Source organism: Leopardus geoffroyi, chromosome B2 (assembly GCF_018350155.1).
Source record: "Leopardus geoffroyi isolate Oge1 chromosome B2, O.geoffroyi_Oge1_pat1.0, whole genome shotgun sequence".
NCBI classification, from domain to species: domain Eukaryota; kingdom Metazoa; phylum Chordata; class Mammalia; order Carnivora; family Felidae; genus Leopardus; species Leopardus geoffroyi.
In genome coordinates this window covers 31,660,945-31,666,202 of record NC_059332.1, presented here as the reverse complement: position 1 = coordinate 31,666,202, position 5,258 = coordinate 31,660,945, and the positions used below count along the sequence as shown (strand labels likewise).

Sequence of the window (5,258 nt, the reverse complement as noted above, 5' to 3'; positions counted from 1 at the left end):
ATTAAAGTTTTACCTACAAACCTTTTAAACTTAATTACATTGATACAATTTACTTGTTCTTGACAATTATGCCCAGATTACCCATAAAAGAGTTAGTCATTCTCCTGAGCTATATTCTAAAAAGACAAAACAAAACAAAACAAAAAAACATTTTGCAACTGAAAGCATATAAATTTATTTGACTTAAGTAAATCCAGGCAGAATAAATGCTTTAGTTGTAATGCTGATAACTGTAAAGCCATGTTTATTTTAATTAAACCAAACCTTAATTTAGCTTTAACATTGAATATTAGTCTCACAACAACATTAAGGATGAAGATGAGTGGAAAGAATTTGAGCAAAAAGAGGTTGATTACAGCGGCCTCAGAGTCAGGCAATGCCAATAAGTGAAAAGGAAGAAGATAACGAGAAAAGAGAAGATCCAGGTGATAACTGGGAAGAAGGTGGAGGTGGTGATGGTGGTGTAGAAGAATCTTCAGGTCCCTGGAGAAAAACCACTCCAGTACAAGCACCTCCTGCTGCAATAATCATTACAGAAACCAGCGATGACTAGCGGTGTGTATACGCCTCCTGGAGCCAGGTTAACGACAACGAGGAAAACACTGCAAGGCCCGCCAGAAATCTACAGTGCCACACAGTCCCCGGTCCCTGCAGTCCTCTGCCAAGCATGTAGGAAGCTGGGAAATACCGAGCCTTGGTAAGGGCTGACTGCCTCAGGTTTGCTGCCCTGGGCGCAGACTTCATGTGTAACCTTCTGAACGCGAAGGTTACAGCTAGTTAAGTGTCGTTGTGGAGCTTGAAACCAGCTCTCCTGGATTCCTATCAGAAATCCTGCAGAAAGTCAGCCATCTGGGTTCTGATCTGCTGCAAAAGATGAAAGTTTAAGTGACCTTAATGTTAACCTGTCCTGTGCCCCATCCTTACGGCATACTCTGTAGTGGGCTGTGTTAGACTTCCTGGAATGGGAGCTCTCAAAAGAACTCCTGTGTTCAATAATCTGTGTAGGGCTGTGATTTTATAATTTAAAGTGGGAGTTGTATTCTGAGGTAACCACAAGTTAGAGTCAACCGAACTTGGGTCTATCAAGTGGGAGAGGGGGTAGGAGGGGCGTGATCTCATTTCTTTTAGTGATTTTTTATTTGGGTAGTGCTTTTTCTGTTCCGCTAATGTGGAACAGACCCCCCCTCTTTTTTTTTTTTTTTTGACTTGGAATAAGTTCTTTGACAGAGCATATTGCTTGGTTGAATAAGTAACCTGAAATATGCATTAGGATTGTGACACATCTCATGAATTTTCCAGTCCCTAGAGTGGAACAAAATAGCCTTTGATGTAAAGGGCAGTGGATGCAGGGGGCTCTACTTCAGGTGCTGCCAAAGCCTCCTCTAATCAGGTCTACATTGTACAGTAAACTGCAGTGGAAAGAGTGTGGGTTCTGCTCAGGCCACGTGATTTGCTGACATGTCCTTATAAATTCAGAGCAACATGAACAGAACCTTAACCTAAAACCCACTTAGGTTTTCACAGATCTTACATGATCTTTGAAAAGATTACCAAGGGGCGCCTGGGTGGCGCAGTCGGTTGAGTGTCCGGCTTCAGCCAGGTCACGATCTTGCGGTCCGTGAGTTCGAGCCCCGCGTCAGGCTCTGGGCTGATGGCTCGGAGCCTGGAGCCTGTTTCCGATTCTGTGTCCCCCTCTCTCTCTGCCCCTCCCCCGTTCATGCTCTGTCTCTCTCTGTCCCAAGAATGAATAAACGTTGAAAAAAAAAAAAAAATTGAAAAGATTACCAGACATGCTTGTGCCCAAATTTTTAAGGTATTGGACATTCTGCAGATGCAATGACCGTGCCAGCTTAGCTCTGTTCTCAACCTTCTGGTATGTCTATGTTCATTTGAAGAGTCCAGGGCGAGAGAGACAGGTGACATAGCCCTTCTGTTTTTAAAAATTACAGCTTAAACTATCCAGTAATTTTTAGTCCTTAAAGGGACTTCAGTAAGCTACCCAGGATTACTGAAAAGCTTTTCCATCTAATGAGATAGTTTGGTAACTTACTAGTTTTGTATCTTTGGCTCAATAGAAATATTGCAAAGTGATGCATGACCGCTTGGTGCAGAGTCTGGGTTTCTCTATAATAAATCCCTTTGCCAAATGCAAGAGTTGCAGACTTGCTACTGGCCAGAGTGAAGCAAATGAGGGAGTAAAACTGTTCCTGTGTGTGTGTGGGGGGGGAACCCCTATGGGAGTTCAGTCTTGATGACAGTGTCAGTGCAGGAATCAGCTCCTGGGAGTTGACAGGATCTCCTGACAGGACCTGCCCACCACACCTGGGCCATAATGGTGTGGTCGGAGGTGGCAGGCAGGATGCCTGGCCTCTGGTGTATTGGGGTGAGTAGCTGAACCAGCCAAGAAGAGGTTGGATGATTAATCAAGAAACAAGAGATTCTTGGTCAAACTGGAGACTTCATGTGGGAACCAAAATTCTTAAATAAACTCTTGGACTTTGAGCCACATATTTCCCCTGAAAAGTATACATTTTTTTTCCAGCAAAATTTTCTTTAGGGGTTATGTTATTGAGGAATGAACTGAGATGAATGTGTGGAACTTTTATTTAATGGCATACTATACTAGAAATCTGAAGGCCTGCAGGAGATAAAAAATTCCAAGTCTTGTTATAACTTTTTGAAAGATTGTGAAAGTATAAAAAATGCACATGAATCAAGTTTCAATATACTGTATGCTGGGTGGCTGAGGCAGTCCACTGTATCATCTCTTTCTTTGAATTCTCAGGCATGGTTTGGCAGTGCAAGGACTCTGTAACATTAACAAATTCAATAAAAAGTAAATATATGCAAAAAAATAAAAAGAGTGAACCCTAATCTAAACTATAGACATCAGAGAATAGTAATGTATCAGTGTTGGTTCATCAGTTGTAACAAATGCAACACACTAATGACAAATGTTAATAAAGGGCGAAACTATTTGTGAAGCAGGAGGAAGATGCAAATTCTGAACTTTGTACTTTCTGCCCAATTTTTCTGTAAACTTAAAACTACGCTTCAAAGGTAAAGTATGGAAGTATATGGAAGTATAGAGATGTTTTCTTTTTTATTCCACATGTGTCTAAGTTTTACTCTATTCCTATTGTACCTGTATTTATAGTAAAAAAATTGAGCTATGTAAAAGAAATACCTATGCCTATTTTCAAATTTCTGAAGATGTGGCTTTCATTATTTAAGCCATAGGTACAGAAACTTGATAGTTTTTAGTAAGTCCTATAAAGTGATAAAAGAGAAACTGAGGCATAAGATAATTTTCAAGAGTTGTTTTTTGTTTTTGTTTTTTGAGAATTATTCAAATCTGGCAGTGCCAACCCCAAAATGGTGCAAGTTCTCTGACAGGAGCTTAGGGGAAAGGATTTGATAGAATAGATGCAGAAACAGAGCACAGAAATTACCTGAGTGGCTATACCTTATTCATTGGCCTGACTTGGGAAATCCCAGTTGGCTATTGGTGAATTTTGCTGGGGTATGAGTGCACTTAAAGGAACTGACTCTGGCTTAGGTTTCAGTTTGCTCGTGTAAGTTACCAAGATATTGGAGCCATCTCTGTCTGACGGCCTCCTAGTAAAATTACTCCAACAATTCCCCCATTTTGGTCATCCTTGCACACATGAGAGGCGGACCAAATTTCATATTAGTGCCTCTCTGTCACCATCAGGGTTAAGTTGTTCTTGTTTCCCTGTGAAACTCTTAGGTTATCAGATCAGGTTCGTGGAAGGTGTTTGCACCTCACCGTTCATGCCATTTCTGCTTCTCCAAGTGCAGTGAGACCATCTGATGTACTGCTGGTGATTATAAACATGTGTTTAAGCCCCTTGAGAGAATGTAGCTTCACGATGACTATCAGGAGAATACCAAGGGATTGAAGTATGTCTCTTAGTCGGGACCCCCAGATACCAAACCAGTTGGTATCAATGTGTTTTAGCCAAGAAGCTTGTTTTTTTTTCCTGTATTTGAGTTTCTGTAACATTAGAGGCATTGATCCAGGAGCAGCAGGAGGTATCTGCTATGGCACAGACTCCTTCTTCAGCTAATAAGCAATCTAAAGCAGTTGTATTACCCAAGACCACCTTATCAGTTCAAAACGATCCTTATGGCTAAGTGGTATATTTTGGGGTGATCTATTTTGCTACCCATCAAAGTCATCTTGCTTTGGTTTTTCTGAGATTTTTATCACCGGGCTGTAGAAATTCTGAGAAAAAATAATAGAATTTATCACTTTTGCAACATTATTACCACTAAGTGTGGTACCTCATTACTCTTCTTGCAGTTTTCCTTTAATTTTTACAATAACTCAGTATGATAAAAATTCCCACCAGTATATTCGTGAAAGGAATCAGGTAAGTTGAATTAAGTAAGGTATCAGTGAATACACAGCTAGTGAATGTATAGCAAGATGAACCCCAAGTTGACATCAATGCAACATCCCTTATTTGCCACTCTAACAAACTGTCAGGATAATTAATCTTTATGGTTTTGGGTAGGCTCTGCTAGCCATTTAGAAATAAAGATCAAGTAATAGTTTCACAGATAAATGAGCAATATCCCCCTGTGTCTTAAATATTTTTTCCTTCCATTTTAAGGTCATGTTCTGCCCAAACTCCCACTTTTTACTTGATTTTTCTACTCAGGGATACATATCCAATCCAAGACTGTTCTAGGAATAAGTCAGACCATTCTCCTGGAAATGAAATAGGCATCCAAGACTATGTCAATAAAATGGGTAATGCTGATCCACAATGTTCGATCCTATTTTTCATTAAACCTGGACGGGATGTAATTGATATGTAATACTGTAAAGTATATGAATCCTCCTCTATTGTCTCCCCACTCCACTCCCATCTGCTCCTCATCATCAGTCTCACTTATTATCTAACGCTGAACCCTAGGCTTCCACATTCATCCTACCAGAGATCCAGATATGTTATTAACTTAGGGACCCAAGAACCAAAATCAGATTCTGAAACCATTGCTAAGTAGACATCTCCCAACAAACTCTACTCCAGGGTTTTCCTAGGGGGACTGGACCACAGCAATTGGATTGCTTATGGATGCTACAAGTGAGGCATGGTCCTAATGAACCTAGATATTTCTGATTACTTACAGAATTTATCACACACATTCAACATTAACACATTTCAGGAAGAAAGAATCACATATATTTCCTAGTCCCTATGAAGAACTGGTTTAGACACCAAAAC

General features: G+C 40.3%; 1 pseudogene; it reads left to right on the top strand.

The window, feature by feature from the left end:
- Positions 1-308: 308 nt before the first annotated feature.
- LOC123608208 lies at positions 309-723 on the top strand (annotated as a pseudogene).
- Positions 724-5,258: the final 4,535 nt, after the last annotated feature.